The following is a 22156-nucleotide window of genomic DNA, read 5'->3' as shown; positions in this document are numbered from 1 at the left end:
AGATAATAAAAAGAAGGTTAATATTAGTACTCTTAGTTCCTGTGGGTTCGACATTCCGATCTTGCTATAAGCTATACTACTATTTGATAAGTGCGCTTGCCTTTATCGTGATAATAGTTATTTTCAAGTACGATCAATCATAAATATAAAACTTATCACGCACATCAATTGAATTTGTATATTTGACCATATGTGATGATATATTGAATTTGTATATTTGGTTATATGTGAGAATATATTGAATTTTGTATAATCAGCCATATGTGATGATATATTGAACCTTGTATATTCGGTCTTATAGGTATGTACTTATGTAATGATATAATGAACTTGGTATAACCGGTCATATAGGTAAGTATTTATGTGGTGTTCCAATTGAACTTGTAAATTCGGCTACATAGGTATGTATATATATATTTGTAAAGATATGTTTGATCTTGCATATTCTGCTAAATAAGTGATGATGGTATATGTAGTTAAATGTGATTTTGTGAGCTTTTATAGATGTGTGAAAGTATATTTTTAATTTATAATGATATTTGGCTTTGAAAGTGGTATGAAAACTTGCAAAATACTAATCTTATAAGTATTCGGCCAAAATGGTAGATATGATAATCATGTGTGGTTATGGATTTGTTAAGTTAAAATTTAATATACATTGATTTAGTAAATTAGTTTATTTGGATTTTAAGAAGTTGATATATATTATTGATTTGATAATTGTTTAAGGCTTACTAAGCTAAGTTAGCTTATTCTGTGTGTTTTTGTTACTCTGTTTTATAGATTTTGATTGTAAGTTACGAGCTCGGGGATCGTTATCGAAGGCATCCACACTATCGTCAACCTCGGTACTTTTAAAAGTTTATTTTTGAACTTATGGCATGTATAGGCTAATATGTATTTTGTTCGACCTTGAATATGTATAACTTGAGCCATGCGAAAATGGCTTAATTTCCATGATAATTTTGGTCATACTTTGGTTATGGTTTGAACTCACTTTTAGTTATAATGTTATATATATTATACATGAATGGTCTATGTGATAAATGTTGTATGTTTGAAAATGATTTAATGATGTTAGTAAATTTGGAAGTGGTTGATGTAATGATCATTGTATGTATAAAATTTCATGGCATAATTAATTGTCTCGGTTAAGGTTTTTGCTTAAGTTAAAATATATTTGAATGATGCGTTTAGATAATGTAAATTATAGGATGTTTATACACGTTTCCATGTGTGGTTGTATATTTTTTTGTGATGAAATAAAGTTGAAAGGAAAATGATGATAAGTATGTGCCTATTCTGTTAATGAGATGAAAATTGACCAAATGAATAGTAACTTTTGTCAATTACTATTAAAATACTTATATGTGAATTTGCTAAAAAAAACCATGAGTTTTATGCATTTATGTTAAAATGATATGTGTAAAATTTGTGAATGTTTGAAAAAGCAAATTTATTATGTTATCGGTTAGTTAATGCCTCGTAACCCTAATTAGGCGACGGATACAGGTTAGGGGTGTTACAAAAAAGCTTAATTACCTTAACAAATGGTTGACCGAAATTAAGAACCAAGCTTTTCCCTTTTCTTTCTAATGGTTTCGATGGCTTAGGGGAGGTAGATGGAAACTTCCGACTATGTTTTTTCTTTATATGCCAAGATTAATCCTTAATTAATCTTAACCAACCTCAATTTATTCTTTAATGAAACTATTTTAATTAATAATTTAATCTTAACCAATTCATCATTACCGTCCACTAACTATATGAAAAAAAATTTCTAATAACCATTTTAGTCCTTGAGATAATTTCTATTTAATTCCCCAAATCTTTTCCTAATTAAAAATATATAGTGTTTAAACTTTTACAATCTAGTCCCTAAGCCTTAATTAACTACAATTTTGACTAAATTACTTAACCAAATTTCAATTCATCTATATAATAACTTCATAAATATCCCTATTTAACATTTACAGACTCGTTTTATAAAAATGGAGTTCCAAAATCATATTTTTCGACGCTAATGTAAACTAGATCGTTATATGCACTTTAACCTTTTATCACTTATTACCTTTCTTTATTTCCATTCATGGCATTTAACAGATCAAAATTTCCATAAGTCATACTTATCATTCATGATTATTAATTATACATGCAACATTTTGCATTTATGAACTTTTTTGGCAAAATGAAAAATTGTGATTTAGTCATTGTACTCTTCACCTTCATTCAATTTAGTTCAACCAAGACTCCCTTGAGACTAATTCATACTATTTATCATTATCATGCCAAATAATCATTAATAACTCATATTTTCTATGGTCAAATCAAATTTTAGTCTTCATAGTTTTCTAACTTTTCCAATTTAGTCCTTTTTCCAATATTCCAAGTCCACTCTAGTATTCCCAAATTTTATTCTCTAAATATGTAATTAATTCCTTAAAACTTTTATTACACTCAATTTTCAATTTCCTCAAAATTTATTGTATTCAATCTTGGAACAGTACCATTTACTATATCGAAAATTTGGAGTGTTACATTTTTTTTCTTACTAATTGTTTAAACTTTTTTACTAACATGACTATTAATCTTGAATATTAAGATCATGTTTCTTATCTTTAATTAAACAATTTCATTAGTATAATTTAAACTTTTATTTAACATAATTACTCATACACTCAAGGTACATAGATTTCAAAGATTACATACAACTTTCACTCTTGAAGCAACACTTTATCTTTCAAGTTATAACTTTCTCCTTTCCTTTGCTACTTGCATCAATTTCCACTTCTTTCTCTTTTATCTTTCAGCATAAACGATAATCAATAACAAGTTGAAATCACTACTAATGCATTTACTCAATTAAAATGTGAACAAAAGATGAAAATCTAATTTTCTTACCTTGCTCTTTTAATTCTCTACACTTAAACAAGCTATTTCATCACTTTCTTCTCCTTTCTAATACTAAATGGAAAAGATGTAAACAACTTGAATATAAGCTTCTCTCTCAAAAGCAAGATCAAATTTTATGATAAAACATGATTTCTTACTTATTTTAAGCTTGAAATCGTCAGTTTCTATATTCCTCCTTTTCTCCTTGTTCTTTTTTTTTTGTTCCTATGGCAAAAATATAGAACATTCTTTATCCTTATTGTAGTGGGCCTATTTTTCCCGGCCCAAACCAATAACCCAAACATAAAATAAATATAAAGTCCAAAATTTCTTAATAGTCCATTTACATATTAAGCCCAAAAACACTACCCAATTACAGCCCAAATGTAACAAAAACCCTAGTGGCCTAACAGCCCAAAAATTAAACCATTTCCAACAGAAAAAAACAAAGAGAGAAAACCCTAGCCGCACCTAGGCTTGCCCTTCAGCCACGCACACCACCATCGCATGCCACGTCAATCTCCGTACATCCACAGCTGGCCTCCATACCTGCAAGGACAACAGCACAGAGAAGAAAAATAGTAGCAAAAATAAAAATTTTTGTATTTATTTTCTTTTCTTCTTTCGGCTATAAAAAGCCGCAAGAACCAATGTATTTTTTTTACAAACACACACAATACAGCAATCAAAAACCGAGAAAAGTTGAAAAAGGTGGTCTTTTTGTTTTTATATTTACTTATTTGTCTTCTTTTCTACTGATATTTCTACTAGTTTTTAAGGAAAATAAAAAAGAAAGGAATCAAATCTTACCTTTTTTTTTTGCATTTGCGCCGCCATAGGCGGTTGAAGCCCGTCGATTCCAATGAAAATCGGTGATTAATGGGCTCGGGAAGTCAAAAGCAAAAAAATGGATTTTTTTTATTTTTCGGCCACCGTGGACTGCGGCGCCGTCGCCTGCGGCCGGCGCGATGGCGACTGGCTAGATATATGGCCGGATGTGGAGAGGCTTGAGAGAGTTTTTGAAAGTTTTTTTGAAGTTTTTTTTTTACAAGTAATGGGCTAAATGAATTTTTTGGTAAAAAGATTTTTATAACTTATCAAAATGGCGTCGTTTTGATTTAATGATCCCAGACGCTAAACGACGTTGTTTTGATGCAAAATGGACTGACCCGACCCGCTCCAGGTTAAGGATCCGCGTGTTTTTTTTAAGCGTAAGGGATATTTGCTTGTTCAGTCCTTCCGTTTCTTCGCCCCGCTTCAATTATATCATTTTTATTCTTTTTCTTTTGATTTTGCCCTAGAATTTTGCTTTTATTGCATTTTAGCCCCGTGTAAGGTGCTGTGTTTTGGAGAGCGGGGATATTTTCCCTTTTGGTCCCTCTATGTTATTCGCGCCCTTCAATGTGGTCCTTTACCCCATTTTTATTCCAATTTATGCCCCTTAAATTCCATTATAGGCCTTTTTATGTTTATTCATTTATTTTATTATAATTTAGGATCTAAATTTCATTTTAATTCCAATTTAATCCTTTATTTGCTTAATTTCAAGCTTCTATTCTTTTATATGCACACTGTTCTTGCTTTATTTTATTTATTTTTACATTCATTCATTCACTCATTTATTTATTTTATCCTTGTATTCACTTATTATTCTTCCATTTTTTTATTTTCCTTCATTTGTTATTCATTTTATTTATGCCTTCATTATTATTGGTATCTTGTTATCCATTATTATTTCATTATTATCTACTCATCTATTTGTTTATTACCCTTTTTTATACCTTTAAAATATTTTTTTATTTTTTTATTTTTTACTCGTACATATATTATCATTATTATTATTTATATATTTTATCACAAATTGAACCTTTAATTTCATTTACATTCTAATTTGGTTCTTTATTTTTAATAGTTTTATAAGCTATTTTCTCTTACATTATTTATGTATTTATTCTATTTATTTCTTTGTCTTTATTTATAAGTTGGTGTTGTCATTTTATGTGCATGCTTGGGTTATTTATTTCCTTTATCTTTGGTTGTTCATATTATTATTAAAATAGTGTATATTACACGATGCTCGTAAATTGATTTATTAGTATATGTCATTTACATGACATTTCGTCTGTATCATTGTCCCGTTTTTTTTTTACATCCTATTTTATCTCACCAAGATCATGTAAAAAAATCACATTTAAATGTATTTTTCCATAATAGGCCGATTTATGTTATATCCTGAACAAGAAAAATATATTGTTCTAAGTATTACATTTTCAAAATAAGGCAATGTTCTGTATTTAGGAACTCGAGAAAGTCGTGCTCTAACTTACGAGGTTTCGATTTTTCTCGTCAAATCTAAATAATCGAATATCTTTCTAAATAAAAGCGCATGAGCTTCAATAAAATAAAGGGTCAGCTTATTTTCGAGAATTCATAATGTTGTGTCCTAACTTACGGGATACGATTTCTTTTGTTACCTCGAGATAAAAAGGCCTTTAGTATATATTTCAATTTGTTCGAACGATTTTCACAAATTAACATTAATACAAAGAGGGATCGTATTTTAAATTCTTTCCAAGTTTTCAAATTTTAGACCTTAAGACATTAATTAATCAATTAGGTACCAATTTTGGGCGTTACGAGGGTACTAATCCTTCCTCGTACGTAATCGGCTCCTGAACTTGTTTTTCTAAAATTCGTAGACCAAACTCGTTGTATTAGTAAATTAAAACTTTTTTATTAAAACGATCAAATTACGAGATGACCCGATCACACCTCATAAAAAAATTAGTGGCGACTCTCATTTTTATTTTTAATAAAAGTTAATCCCTTTTCCAAAAAAAAAAATAGTTTCGACACTTATCTCTTTTTATTAGCTGGCCACCCTAAGGACTTTTAGTCCATTTTTTTTCATGTTCTTGAATTTTTTTCCTTGCTTTTTTACTAACCCACTTTTCAACCTTAATCAGCTTCCATTTTCACCATACATGTACACCTAGCATCCTTTGGTGTCCCAACAAATTACAATTAAGTCCCTACTTCACAAAATGATAAAATTACACTTTAATTTATAGACTTTTTACCCTTATTTGATTTAGTCCATTTTAGAATTTAAAATTCACATATTTACCCTTGCTAACATCCTTTCCCGGTGTCTAATCATTTTCTCAAAAAATTATTAAATTAGTCTAATCCATTTCCTTAAAAGTTTTACTAATATATTTTCTTAAAATAATATTATTTTCATTATAAAAAATTTTTGAGGTATTACATAACTAATATTAATTAATACTATTAAACTCTTTAAACAACACATTATCTCCCTATTTTTTTTCCCATATTCTATTTGTGCTATATGAGCAACCTTTAGCCGAGAGCACTCTGAATTTTATGTCACAGCTTTACAAAGAACATAAGGCTTGGTTAAAATGTCAACCACTTTGTGATGATGTTGAAACATGATTGACTTGAAATTTATTGGGGATATGAACTCAATTATATATATATATTTATTTTTTTAAAGATTAAAATTTTATCTACTTTAAACAACTATATGAGTGTTTTTTAATTATTTTTTCATGAAAAGAAGTTTAGTTTTATTTATTTTTCACATTGTGCGATGAATTTTGGTAAATGTTTTAATTGTGATGGTTACTCTCTTGATTCGTAAGATTTTATTAAATTAAGTTGAATCTCGAAACCTTTAAAACGTGACAAATATGATTTGTAGAGGATGGTGAGCTGGGTATTACTTCAATAGAGGAAAGGCAATTTGAGATTTGATTTGACGTTATTTCATACACTTTAATCATTTAGTAATCCCTTTCACTGTTTCTTTTCCTCTAATCAAGATTTTGTTGAAACATAATTTCTTCTAACTTTTAATATAAAAATGTTATTTAGAGCAGCTAAATAAAACTCCTTTTTTTTTCTTTTTGGTCTTAAATCACCTCTTAGATTTCAAAAACTGAAAATTTATTTATAATATGGATTTTATTTTGTATTGGTTAAATTATAAAGTCAACATTAAAGGTGATTATATATATATTTTTTTTAAGAATGTAGTCTTTTTATTTTTCATATTTAAAAAATTTAGATCTAATTGTTAACACTATCAAAATTCTATTAAATCTATTGGCGTGACATTTTGAAATTAAAAAAGGTACTAACCTGATAGTCATGTGATAAAAAATTGACTTTGTAATGTACCTAAATTTAACAAAGATTTTTAATGATGTTAATGATTCTTAAAATTCATGTCAACATTCTAATTAGAATATAGCATTTAGACTAACTAATAACATTGTAAAATTGAGTCATCAAATTATGTAAAAAAATTAAAACATAAAGATTAAATCTAAAATTTGAGTGTAATATAGTGACCTGAACTTAAATTTAACCATCACTATATAATCTTAAAAAAAAGAAAAGGGGTTAAATTAAAATTTAACAATTATATTATAATGTAAAATAAAAAATTATTATTAATTACTTTTCCTATTAATAAAATTTTAATATAAATATGCTATGCATATGAATAAATTTTCAAAAAAATAAAAAATTATTATTATTTATTATTATTTTATTTTTTAAGTAATATCATAAAATTATATTAATTATAAATATCTATTATGGTTGTTCAGTTATAAAGTTGGGTTTTTCGAGATTTGAGTCGAATTTATCTTGAATTCAAGTCATATCGGTCTCAGGCTCGAGTCTATTACGGGCTTGGGCTTTTTTGAGCTCTAATTTTCTTGAACTTAAATTTGTTTCGAGCTTAAACTTTCTCAGAATGAGATCGTTGCAAGCTTTAATCGACACGGATGAACTTTCAAACTCGAACATGTTTTGTGAAAATGTACTAAAGCCTTTCCATTGTCACTAGTTGTTGAACCTCATCTTTTTACCGTCAAAGATTTCAAAGAGTGGCCCAAAATCTCTCGAGTTTCAGAAAAGTGATAAGGAAAAGTATTGTGGCTAGGTTTGCTTTTTCTGTTTTATCTCGTGGGTTGTTTACCACTTATTTCTATTTGTTATTTTGTAGGCCCAGAGTCTTCGGTACTGAAGAATACTAGGTTGTAGGCTGGTAAGGTTTTGCGTGATTATTGAGTTTTTTGGTGGATTATATGAAAAAAAGGACATGTGAGGGCTTGAATGGTGAATGCGGCATGGTGTCTCTTGGTGGTTTTGATTGGGGGAAGGCTGTTGGGTGGTAAGTTAGTTAAAGGGGATGATGGTTTCAGAAAGAAAGAATGGGGAGCTTGAGGTGTGATTGTGGTTGGACTTGTGAAAGGTGTTAAGCAAGGGGTTTGAGTGATGATAAGTTTAGTGATTGGTTGCTGTTAGAGTTGAGTGATCTGAATCTCGTTTGATCCGGTTTGAAAAGTTTGATGTGCAACTTACTTGATAAAGAAATAAAATAGAGAGGTAAAATTGGAAATCTGTGGGGGTAAAGTTGAATCCTTATAGGACTATATTTTCTTCTATTAGACGTTGATTAAAAAAAGGTTGTTTAACCTTTAAAAACTGCAAATAGTCAAAAACCTCATGTATTCTTATTTTTCAATATTAGTGAATTTCTCCTCCTCTACCCGTGGTTTTTTCTCAATAAGAGTTTTTCATATAAAATATGTATGTTCTTATTTTTCTTTCTTATTGCTTTGCGATCATTCCTACTGCCATTATTAACGTATAATATAACGGTTGCTTAGGGTGAGTGATGGGTGATGGTTCTAGTTGAGGAGATGTGATGCAATGAAAGGGGATAAGGATGGATTGAGGTATTATGTAGGATAGTGTATGAGGGAAAACAAAGAGGACCGGTGGTTTTTTTATTTTTATTTTATAGTTTTATATTAATTTCATTTAAAGAAAGGTGATAAGGATGAATTGAGGTATTATGTAGGATAGTGTATGAGGGAAAACAACCAGAATCAGTGGTTTTTTTATAGTTTTATATTAATTTCATTTAATTTTTATAATATTTTAATTTTCTAACTTTTACAATTTTAATAATATTTATCAATATGATAATATGTCATGTCAGCATCAGTTCCACATGATATGCGAAGTGTCAGTCATATGTTCGTTTTCTATGTCAACATAATTTAAGAGTCAGCACAATTAATATTAATTGAAAGAGTTAATTAATTAATTTTTCATAGATAAGAGCTTAATTGGGTGCAAATAAATGATGAGAGAGGACTCTTTTGATCTTTTAGCAATTTTTTTTAATCATGAGTGAGAGAGGAGATCCTCGTCTATAACTTCGAATGCGTGGTCATGGCATCTTTGTGTACCATGATATGTAAGAGCATGTTGCCCAGACCTTGCTTACCCGATTATGGGGAATTCAAAAAAGTGAGAAAGACAGAAAAAGCACAAAAATAATGGTCTGATCTCTAGCCTAACACCACCAAAGAGAAGACATGGAAAAACAAAAATTGTAGTTTAACACAATTTATAAATAGGCTTATTTAACAAATTTAACACAATTTATAGACAACTTTTCAAATTGTATAATTTTCTTCCCAGTATTAGTCTTTAGTCTTTCTATTTTATTAAGTTTTAGGTTTATTTCAGTTCTGTTTTTTACTTTTGCGGAAGAGATCAAATTTGTGGACTGATCAAACTTTGTGAGGATTCAACATTCTATTCAATACAAATTAGGATTCTTCTAAACTTTATATTATTGAATTATTATTCATGTCTATTCTATATATCAAGTCTATATTATTTATGAGATCTATGAGGAACCAATCCTCCTGTGGGGGATTAGCGAGTGGAGATATGATTATTTAACTATTTTATAGGGTTCTCTTAGCGAATCAACTGTTTAGGAAAAAAAGAACTTAAACTCTAGGCTTGGAAACCCTAAGAAGACATTAAGGTTTGATAGACAAAAATAAGGTTTGATATTGAGCAGTTCGATGGCATCACAAGTTTCAATCTGTGGCAAGTTTAGATGACGACAATCCTAATTCAAGGCGATCTTGAGAAGGTCATTATAGAGAATAAGCCTACAGACATGGATAAATCAGAATAAGATAGGTTAGATAAAAAAGTTCTATCCAGAATTTAATAATGTCTAACAAATAATATGTTGTAGGAAGTTTTGATAGAGAAAACGACATTTACCTTATGCAAAAGGTTAGAAACCCTCTACACGACAATTTCTAGCTAATTGATTAGTGTTGAAACAACGTTTATAAACATTTCGCATGGACGAAATTGAGCACCTTAGAGGTCACATCAGTCAATATATTACTATTTTGAATGATTTAAAAATGTTGAGATTCAGATTGACAATGAGGATCAAACTATGCTATTATTGTGCTCTTTACCCCCTTCATACAAATCTTTCAAGAGAACTCTGATTTATGACAGAGATAATTTTTCATTCGAGGATGTAAAGGGTCATATATTTAGCAAAAACAAACTCGAAAATGAGTTTGGTTTGAATAGCAAGTCAGATAGGCAAGCCTCAATTTTGGTAGTATCAAAAAAGCAAGACAAGAGATGTCGCTATTGTAAGAAGTTAGGTCACGTCAAGACAGATTGTTATAAACTACAAAATAAAAGGTTGCTGAGAGCAATGAGGAAGATTTAGCAGGTGCTAACTTGGCCAATGACAAGAGTGATAATTTTTTGTTGGTGTCAACAAGTGAAAGCTCTGAGTTTACATCCGAGTGGATCCTAGATTTAGGGTGTTCTTTCCACATGTGTCTCGATCTACCGTAATTTGGTGTAGCATATTGAACTAGTTTTCCTACTTTAGGAGCTTGGATACAAGTACTTTGGTTAAGTTTCAGTTAAGTTTTCGTAATTCTATTTACATTTAATAAAATGTGTAATTTAAGTCTTTTATTAACCTTACGGGCCGAATGGGGCCTAAAGGTAAGCTAATATACTTTGTGAGCATGCAGAAGACCCTTAGAAGGTGTGTTAACTTGTTACTGGTCGCTGTGTTACAACACGGAGAGTTAGATGTTGCAACATAAGGAGTAGAATAGAAGAATTTCAAGATTGTCTTTGGTGTTGCGACACAGCCTAAAAATGTTGCAATATACCCTTGAAGATACCTTGAAGATTGTCATACTACCTTCGATGTAGTGACACAGGACCTGGTGTGTCGCAACATTAACTCTGTACAGGAAATAATTACAAGTCAGGGGCATTTTGGTCTGCACAATTAAACATTAAGCACGAAGATGTTAGCTGACCTAGGGTTAAAGATGACGATTACTTTAAGTCTATAAATAGGCTCATTTAACACAATTTATAGACAACTTTTCAAATTGTATAATTTTCTTCCCAGTTTTAGTCTTTCTATTTTATTAGGTTTTAGGTTTATTTCAGTTTTGTTTTTTTACTTTTGCGGAAAAGATCAAATTTGTGGACTGATCAAACTTTGTAAGGATTCAACATTCTATTCAATACAAATTAGGATTCTTCTAAACTTTATATTATTGAATTATTATTCATGTCTATTCTATATATCAAGTTTATATTATTTATGAGATCTATGAGGAACCAATCCTCCTGTGGGGGATTAGCGAGTGGAGATATGATTATTTAATTATTTTATAGGGTTCTTGAGAAAAAAATAAAATAAAATAAAATAAAAATAAAGAACACACAAATTTTACGTGGAAACCCTTTCGGAAAAAACCACGGGCAGAGGAGAAGAAAATTCACTATGTCGAAAAATTGAATCAATACAAGAGGAATAGACTATGTCTATTTATAGGCTTGTAAAGCCATATTCTAGTAGGATTGAAACACCTTATCCTAATCAATATAAAATAGATGGAGTTTAATAAGGTTTAAAAAACCTTATTCTAAAATAAAATAAAAGAAGTCTAGTTCTATATGAATTTTACTTTTATTTTATTTTCCATAGTATTTTATTTAAATAAGAATTTGGGTCACTTAATTCTAACAATCTCCACCTTAACACAAATTCTCAATGAACAAGTTCTTCATCACGAACTTTCAATAAACAAGTTCTCCACCTCTTTCATAAAACCCCTTAAGGGTTTAACTTCAATAATGAACACCAACCAAGTCTAAGCAATGCTCAAACTTGGTTATAGGAAGTGACTTAGTCATCATATCTGCAGGATTTTTATGAGTACTAATTTTGCTCACAACAATATCACCACGAGCAATAATATCACGAATAAAATGATACCGAACATCAATGTGTTTTGTTCTCTCATGAAACATTTGATCTTTTGTAAGAAAGATGGCACTCTGACTGTCACAAAATACTGTGCTGATTTGAAGGTCTTCATTGTGTTCACTAAAGAGTCCCTTCAACCAAATAGCTTCTTTACAAGCCTTAGTAATCGCCATGTACTCAGCTTCAGTGGTAGACAAAGTGACTGTAGACTGCAAAGTGGCTTTCCAACTGATTGCACAACCTCCGATTGTAAAGACATAGCCTGTGAGAGATCTTCTTTTATCAAAGTCTCCAGTGAAATCAGCATCAACATACCCTATGACTCCATCTTTAGTTCTTCCAAACTGTAAGCAAACATCAGTAGTACCTCGTAAGTATCTTAGAATCCACTGAACTACTTTCCAGTGTTCTTTACCAGGATTCGCCATGTATCTGCTAACTGCACTGACTGCATATGATAAATCTGGACGTGAACAAACATACCATACATGAGAGATCCCACTGCACTAGAGTATGGAACATGTAACATGTACTCAATCTCATCATCTGATTGTGGAGACAAAACTGATGAAAGTCTGAAATGGGCTGCTAAAGGAGTACTAACAGGCTTAGCACTCTGTATATTGAACCTGCAAAGAACTTTCTCAATGTACCCCTTCTGGCTTAGGTAATATTTACTTATTTTTCTATCTCTGAGAATCTTCATTCCAAGTATCTTCTTTGCTGGTCCTAAATCTTTCATCTTAAATTCTTTACTTAGTTGGGTTTTGACATTTCTTATCTCTCCTTTATCTTTTGCTGCTATCAACATGTCATCAACATAAAGAAGTAGATACACAAAAGAACCATCACTGTTTTTCTTAAAGTAAACACAACTATCAAAACTACTTCTTTTGAAATCACGAGAAGTCATAAAGGAATCAAACCTCTTGTACCACTGTCTTGGTGACTGTTTCAAACCGTAAAGGGACTTTTTCAGCAAGCAAACATAGTCCTCTTTTTCTGAGACCATAAAACCCTCTGATTGTTGCATTTAAATATCCTCCTCAAGTTCTCTATGCAGAAATGCAGTTTTTACATCTAACTGCTCAAGCTCCAAATCATGCATGGCCATAATACCAAGCAAAGCTCGAATCGAACTATGCTTAACAACTGGAGAGAACACATCTGTGAAGTCCACTCCTGGAATTTGACTGTAACCCTTTGCAACAAGCCTTGCTTTATATCTGGGTTCTTTAACTCCTAGAGTCCCTTCTTTCCTTTTAAACACCCATATACAATGAACAGCCTTTTTACCTTTAGGAAGTTTCACAAGGTCCCATGTTCTGTTTTTGTGGAGTGATTCCATCTCTTCTTGCATAGCAAACATCCACTTTTCTGAGTCTTCACAGCTAACCGCCTCAGAATAATTAGATGGCTCTTGATTCGCATCTATATCTTCAGCCACATTTAAAGCATAAGTAACTAGATCAGCCTCGGCATCCTTCTTTGGAGGTTTAATTTCTCTTCTAGTTCTATTTTTGGCGATAGAGTATTGTGGTGAAGAAGCAACTCTATTCTCAACTTTTGTTCTGGCTTAAGGAGTTGACTCTGTATTAATCTGATGCTCCACCTGCTTTTGATTTTCTTTATTGGAAGATTCTTTAAGAGATAAGTTAGGTAGCATAGCAGTTTCATAAAAAACAACATCTTTGCTAATCACAACTTTTCTATTTTCAGGACACCATAACTTATACCCTTTTACACCAGCTTTATAACCAAGAAAAACGCATTTAATTGATCTCGGTTCCAATTTTCCATTATCAACATGAGCATATGCAGAACACCCAAAAATATTTAAATCAGAATAATTAGCAGGATTACTAGACCATACCTCTTGTGGAGTCTTTTTCTCAATGGCAACGGATGGAGATCGGTTGATTAAAAAACATGCAGTAGAGGCTGCTTCTGCCCCAAATGACTTCTATAAGTTGGCATTTGACAACATATATCGAACCTTCTCCATGATCATTCTGTTCATTCGTTCTGCAACGCCGTTTTGCTGTGGAGTATGACAAACTGTCAAGTGTCTCATGATCCCTTCTGACTTGCACAATCTATTAAACTCATCAGAATAGAACTCTAAGCCATTGTCTGTGCGGAGGTATTTTATCTGTTTTCTCGTCTGTTTTTCAATCATAATTTTCCAAGACTTAAATGCGGAAAACACATCGCTTTTTTGCTTCAGGAAGAACGCCCAAACTTTTTTGGAAAAATCATCAATAAAGGTTAGCATATAATTAGCTCCACCTCTCGAAGGCACTCTGGATGGCCCCCACAGATCAGAATGAATATACTCCAATATTCTCTTCGTGTTATGGATTCCTCTAGTGAATCGAACTCTCTTTCGCTTCCCAAAAAACACAGTGCTCACAGAAATTTAGTTTGCAAATTCCTTGCCCATCAAGAAGTCCTCTTTTACTCAATTCTACCATGCCATTCTCACTCATATGCCCTAGGCGCATATGCCAAAGTTTAGTAATATCATCATCTGACAAGGAAGAGGAAGCGACAACTGCATCACCAGTAACAGTAGAACCCTGCAAAACATATAACTTGGAAGTTTTTCTTTACCCTTTCATCACAACAAGGGAACCTTTAGAAATCTTTAAAATCCCACTTTCAGCTGTATATCTGTACCCTTTTGAATCAAGAGTACTCAATGAAATTAAATTTATCTTCAATTCTGGAACATGTTGTACCTCACTAAGTGTTCTGACAACTCCATAAAACATTTTAACTTTAACTATTCTAACACCTGCGATTTTACACGAAGAATTATTTTCTATCAAAACAACACCTTCAGATACTGTTTCGTAAGTTGTAAACCAATCCCGATTGGGACTCATGTGGAAGGTGCAACCTGAATCAAGTATCTATTCCTCGCTTACTTTAGAATCATTGATAGAAGCAACTAGAAGTTCAACATCGCTGTAATTTTTTACAACATCAGCTACACCGAAATTTTCTGGTTGTTTTCCCTTTTGATTCGCAGCCTCCCTTTTAATCTTATTTTGTAGCTTATAGCACTCAGATTTAATGTGCCCTTTCTTCTTGTAGAAGTTACAAGTTTTACCTCTGTTTGAAGACTTCGATCTACCTTTAGATTTACTACGAGGATTCCGTTCCTGTGTCCTACCATGATCATCATCAGCATTCCGATCTTGTCTCCCAAGAACAATGAGACCCTCTCCCTGAGAGTCGGGTTTAACCATAAGATGCTTCATCTTATTATACAAGGTTAAAGAATCATAAACTTTATCATCTGGGAGAGACTCGCGGCTATATAAAATCATGTCTCTAAAGGTTGAATAAGACGGGGGCAACGAACAAAGTAGAATCAACCCTAGATCTTCCTTATCATACTGAACCTCCATGGCCTCCAAGTTTGAGAGAATTTCTTTAAACACTGTTAAGTGTTCGTGTACAGACGCACCTTCCTCCAAACGATGAGCATAAAGACACTGCTTCATATGCAACTTGCTTGTTAGAGTTTTCGACATACATATTTGTTCTAGCCTCTTCCATAATACAGCGGCAGTCTTCTCTTTCATCACATCCTGCAGAATTTCGTTGGACAAATGCAGATGTAATTGTGTTAACGCCTTTCGATCCTTACGCTTCTTCTCTTCATCTGTTAATGTCGAAGGCATCTTATCTATCCCTAGCAGGGCATCCTCCAGATCCATTTGTGCAAAAACTGCTTGCATCTTAATTTGCCACAATGCAAATCTAGTGTTGCGATCCAACAGCGAAATTTCATACTTCAAAGACGCCATTACCGTGATCGAGATGAATAACCCGGAAGCTCGGATACCAATTTGTAAAAAAATAAAATAAAATAAAGAACACACAAATTTTACGTGGAAACCCTTTCGGGAAAAAAACCACGGGCAGAGGAGAAGAAAATTCACTATGTCGAAAAATTGAATCAATACAAGAGGAATAGACTATGTCTATTTATAGGCTTGTAAAGCTATATTCTAGTAGGATTGAAACACCTTATCCTAATCAATATAAAATAGATGGAGTTTAATAAGGTTTAAAAAACCTTATTCTAAAATAAAATAAAAGAAGTCTAGTTCTATATGGATTTTACTTTTATTTTATTTTCCATCGTATTTTATTTAAATAAGAATTTGGGTCACTTAATTCTAACAGTTCTCTTAGCGAATCAACTGTTTAGGAAAAAAAGAACTTAAACTCTAGGATTGGAAACCCTAAGAAGACGTTAAGATTGGAATTGACCCAAAATTGGTAAGATCTATTCGTGAACACCTTAACCATGAACCAATTTGGACTATAAGGTCGAGAGATAAGTAGTTCTTACCGACTCGTTATTCTAGTGAAAGATCAGAAGATCATTATGAGGTATCAACTAGTTGATTAAATAAGAAAACCCGAAGCAATAGTTGATTATGGTTACCAAAGTGAGCTAATCGCCCATGCTCAGATTTGACAGATTCTACTATTTAATTTCTTGTTATTTATTTATTTATTTTCTTTTTACTATTACTATAAATCCTAAAAACCTTTCTTTATACTTTATCATAATATAATTTATCTAAAATACTAATTAGATCTATTTTCCCTTAGATTAGAGTTAACTTAGTGCTTGCCTCATTTAGGTATGATCCTTGGAGTACTCACCTACTCTATTTTAACTATATTACAACCTAACCCGTATACTTACGGAAACCACCTTTTTAATATATCTTTGTAAGGTTTCTACGCTGGACGTTGGTACGTCTGAAGCGGTCAAGTTGCTAGCACTATTGCTGGGGAGGCAAGGTCATTAATTTGGTTTTATTGTTTGCATTTTAATAAAATAATTAGGAATTTTTTAAATTATAGCTACAATTTTATTTTCTTTTTTTTACTAATTTCTTTGGGTTTAGTGTATGACTCGTACTAGGGGAACACCTATAGAACCAATCATAGATCTAGAAAGAATAACTCGTAGGAATCATCGACAGCAATAGCAACAAAAATAACAAAAAATGTAGAACCAACCACTTGCTGTAGGTAATTTACCACCATGAGATAATTCATAGTTTGATGAAGTTAACAATAATAACTTAGAAGATCCACCACTACCACAACTACCCTCAAATATGGTTCGTAATGAAAGAAATTTGAAGGAATATGCCCTATCAAATCTAGATATGGTTCAAAGAAGTATAACGAGACCAGCCATCATAGCCAATAACTTTGAGATCAAACCAGCTATAATCTAGAAGATCCAGAAAAATTACAGTTTCGAGGAACAATGACAAAAGATCCGAGTCAGCATTTAAAACGGTTCCTCCAGTTTTGTGACATTTTTAAATATAATGAAGTCACAAATGATGCTATTCGTCTTTAGTTGTTCCCCTTCTCATTAATATATAACGCCTTTTCTTGGTTAGATTTACAGGAACCAGGGTCCATCACGACATGGGACGAACTTGCAAGAAAGTTCTTATCAAAGTTCATCCCTGTTAGCAAAATGGTCCAACTAAGAAGAGAGATTGCTATGTTAAAATAATTAGAGAGAGAAATTTTTCACGAAGCTTAGGAGTGTTTTAAGACGCTTATTCAAAAATGTCCACATCATTGCCCGAGTGGTTACAACTGTAAATCTTCTACAATGGGTTGGATGTACACGCAAGGTCAAGATTGGATGGAGCTGCAAGAGGATCCTTAATGAACCGAATGTACGATGATGTATATAACTTAATAGAAAAATATGGCAATGAACTCCTGCCAGTGGCCAATTGAACGATATACATATGGCCAAAGACCATCTACGGTGAAGGCTGTCTAAGAGGATGACAGATATCAACAGTCAGTGGGCAGACCCAATCGCATAGAGTTTGCGAATAGTTAATCATCCGTATATAGAGGGGACAAACCACTCTTCCATTATATCAACAATTCAACCGATGACGTGAATTACATAAGGAACATGGGTGGAAACCCTTATTTAAATACATATAATCCCAGATGGAGAGATCTCTCGAACCTGGGATGGGGAGGAAAGTAAAGAGGAGGTAATAGTTCTAATCAAGTCAGAAACACTAATTATCAACCTCCTTATTTACAGACTCCTTATAAAAAGGCCAACCCAAATGACCATACTGTATGTGGTCAATGCTTGGATTTGATAGATGTGGAAATGCAGTCAATGAAGACAGAGGTGAAGCAAATACAGTTTGAGTGCACTAACTTGACAAAAATATTAACTAAGCAGGAAGATCAGATAAGCCAATTGATGAGTATGATGGGAGATAACAAAAGACAAATTGGTACTGGCATTCCTAGCAATATTGAAAATAATTTTTGAAAGGAAGGGAATGAGCATGTGAAAGCGATCACACTTCATTCGGGCAAAGTCTTGAGGAGCCCAGAAACTCTGACATGAGAGGAGACAAAAGAGAATATGGAATATCTTTAAGAAGACACCCGAGAGGCTGACTAAGAACCAGAACTAGAACCAGAAGAAGTAATTGAACCGGTAGCTAAGTCGGAGAAAGAGTTAACCAAAGAACCTACTATCACACAGGTACCATTCCCTTCAAGGTTGGAAGAAAGAAAAAAATGGGATGAAGATGAATCTGTAAGATTTTTAAACTTGTTTAAAACATTAGATGTTGACTTGCCTTTAATTGAACTAATTGATAAATTCCCTAAGTACATCAAATTTTTAAAAGAAATCATTTCCAGGCGTAGGAAAATTAAAGTAGATGAACAAGTTAATATGAGCATTTCCTATAATGCTATTGTATCTAAACGGGTTCACCAAATGCTAAAAGACTCGGGAAATTTTACAATTCCCATAGAGATATGGAGCATCCATTTAAATAGAGCTTTATGTGATTTAGGAGCCAGCATCAATTTAATGCATTTATTTATATTTGAAAAAATTTGGTTAGGGGACCTTAAGAAAACACAAATTACACTACAGTTGGTTGACAGATCCTCAGTGCATCTGCAAAGAGTGTTGGAAGATGTGTTAGCCAAAGAAAGCAGCTTTATCATTTCGACAGATTTTGTAGTCTTAGACTTTGAAGAAGATCGAGAGATACCCATTCTATTAGGCAGACCTTTTCTAGCTACATCAAGGCCTACCATTGATTTATAAAAAAAATGAATTAACCATGAAGATTAATGGTTAAACATAAATTTTTAAATATGGTCACCAACAGAGTGGAGAAAATCGCGAAAAGCTAAAAAAATATTGTAATGAAATATCTATTTATAAATATGATTATCCTGAAGTAAGGGAAATATTTTTAGTAATTAATGCAAGTCAAAAGAACGGATTTAAAGAAAGGGACAAGCGGAAGAAGGTGGAGTGGCATGACAGGCGATGAACTAACACCAAAAGAAACAAAAACATGTCTTCACGTATGTTAGTGGAATTGTCGAACGAATCCAGCAGTAAAACTTAACAATTTAATTTAATATTTAATTTTATGTAAATTATTATATATCTAACTAACCGTTTGGTCTAGATTCTGATTTGTATCAAATCTATGTTTTATAGGAACCGTGACATTCTAGAAATTGGAATTTTGAGAAAAATAGAGTTAGTGTTGCAACACAAAAGCCAAAATTGAAGAAATTGAGAAAATCGACTCGATGTCGCGACATGGACTCCGTGTGTCGCGATACCAAAGACAATATGCCCAATATTCCAAAATTTCAAAGTGTGTCACAACATCGAACCCTGATCTCACGACAACGACAAACTTCCAGAGGTGTCGTGACACGAAACCTCTGTGTCGCGACATTGCTGCAAGTTTTTGCAGGGTTGACTCGACCCGTTTGTGCAGCCCGCCAGTTGTTAACCTCATTATATTGGAATTTAACCTTTAAAACCCCCTATTTTAATTCTTAAACACTCTTTAACAAATCTTTGAAACGTTCCCAACATTGAAAAATGGTTCAATTGAAATTTGCAAGAAATTTTGAATATGTATAACCAGTCAAGTATCTATACAGAAAAAAAGAATACTTATAAACTTGTAATCAAAATCTTACCTTCTCCGGTAACGGCGCCAAAAACTAGACAATGACTTTCTAGGTCTACAACCTAAGTGCAAATTATATTCAAGTAATAAAATATCGGGAGTCTAAGGTCGATCCACAAAGAAGCTTATTAGAATTTACAAGATTACAAGTATTAGGCTAGAACAGAAATTTAACACTTGACTTTGGAATAAGGATTAATAATGAAAGTAATAGCTAGAAACACTAGAAATAAAAAGTCAAAGTAAGAAATTAACTAATAATAAAAATAAGCAAATACCACGAAGAAAATATGCTGAGGTTAGAGGATCAACTGTTGGTGTCATATTAAGATTAAATTTTAATACTAAATGTTATTACAAAATTAGAATCCACACATAAATGGAGGTCCCAATCGAATGATCTACCAATGTACGTCCATTAATTAAACATATGAATCTATGAGCAAAGGTATGTCCATTAATGGAGTGTCGAAAATGATTGTTCAATAAGTCCAAGAGTTTAGCAAATGAATCCATAAGCAAAGGATGGTGGAAGATGATAGTTCAACTATTTAAGTTCAATCCAAAAATATAACATATGATATTATAATCACTTGATAATTTCAAGACTTATTGAAAACAATTCAAATATTTATTATGTCAATTTTTATGTCTACAACAAATCAATGTTAATTTATCCAAGCATTCATTGTGTCATATATTGTCTATAACATATAAAATATCTTACTTTACAAATATGATTATAACAAATTATTGATAATTACTTTTAGCTCAAATGATGTGTATGGAATTTGCCTTAATATTTCCCAAGAGTTTCACCATTTCACCTCAGCATTGAAAACTTAAAATAACATAATAAAAGTAAACAACTCAAACTTAAATGAAATAGTTAGATATAAGAAACTTGAAATTTTACACGAATAATGAAACAAACAAAAACTTAACAAGCAAATGATCTTGAACACAACTTTAAGATACCTCCTCTGCTGAAACCAAAGACAATTTATAGAGATTTGTGAAAAATGACTCTTTCTGTCCAAGTAAACGTCTCTCAATGGGAAAAGTCCAAGAGAGTTGATTGATGGTTTGTGTCTTGTCTATATGCTGTTAAAAATTCAACTTCAAACTCTAATTGTGCTAGGAGATATGAGCGAAGCACGAAAATACATCAAAACTGTCCATCAATGTGAAACTTGTAACTTTATCTTTACTTTTGGATCTTTTCCTGATACATTTTGGTGTTGGTGTTCCAATATTTGAATAGATCTTCAAATCACTTTCCGCCAATATAAGGTACACCTAAATCGAAACACTAAGAAGTGTTCCCACTAAAAGTTCTAAATGAGTTCAAATTACAAATTTTTAATCTTTGAGCTTTGGACTTTCACTCATCATCTTGGATCAACTTTAGGCTTAGTGCATTTAATCTCATCTCATGGTTCTATGTATTGACATCTTCTTCCCGAACTTATTTTACCTACAAATTCCACATGAAATATTTTATTGAAACTAAATGCATGAAAAACACTAAAAATAAACAATATTTACAATATAAACAAAAAAATTCAAATCACAAAAATAAGTTTAAAACATATAAAAAATATCAGGAAACCATGCAAATGTAAATAAGATATAGTCTAAAATAATTATATGAAAATGTCTCATCAAATACTTAAATTTTATTTATTTATACTTTTATGTATTAATTTCATAATTAGAGTAATATTGAAATATTAAAGTAATTGACACAAAATTTGAACAAATTATATAATATAATTCAATTAATAGATAAATTTATACTTGCGCGATTTCTAATTAATAGATATCCTTAAATTTGTGTATCGCATGAAATAAAAAATTAATTATTAATATTATTGAAATTTAAAATGTACAGAACGGCCCATTCAAAAAACTCATAAATATTAAGAATTAGTTTAAAAATATTTTTTAAAAATATTCTTAAATTAAAAAATACTTTTGAGAAAAACTAAAAATTTTTACTTTATCTTTTAATAATTTTTTTTTTCCA

The 22156-nt window shown here is 31.6% G+C and overlaps 1 non-coding gene across 1 annotated transcript; it reads right to left on the bottom strand.

Annotated features, from left to right (window-relative positions):
* Positions 1 to 17606: 17606 nt before the first annotated feature.
* On the bottom strand, positions 17607 to 17713 carry LOC121208199 (small nucleolar RNA R71). Its single transcript, XR_005903147.1, has one exon. It is a non-coding gene; the product is annotated as a small nucleolar RNA R71 (small nucleolar RNA).
* Between the last annotated feature and the right edge of the window lie 4443 nt (positions 17714 to 22156).

Source organism: Gossypium hirsutum, chromosome A01 (genome assembly GCF_007990345.1).
Source record: "Gossypium hirsutum isolate 1008001.06 chromosome A01, Gossypium_hirsutum_v2.1, whole genome shotgun sequence".
NCBI classification, from domain to species: Eukaryota; Viridiplantae; Streptophyta; class Magnoliopsida; order Malvales; family Malvaceae; genus Gossypium; species Gossypium hirsutum.
This window is presented reverse-complemented; position numbering and strand designations above follow the sequence as displayed.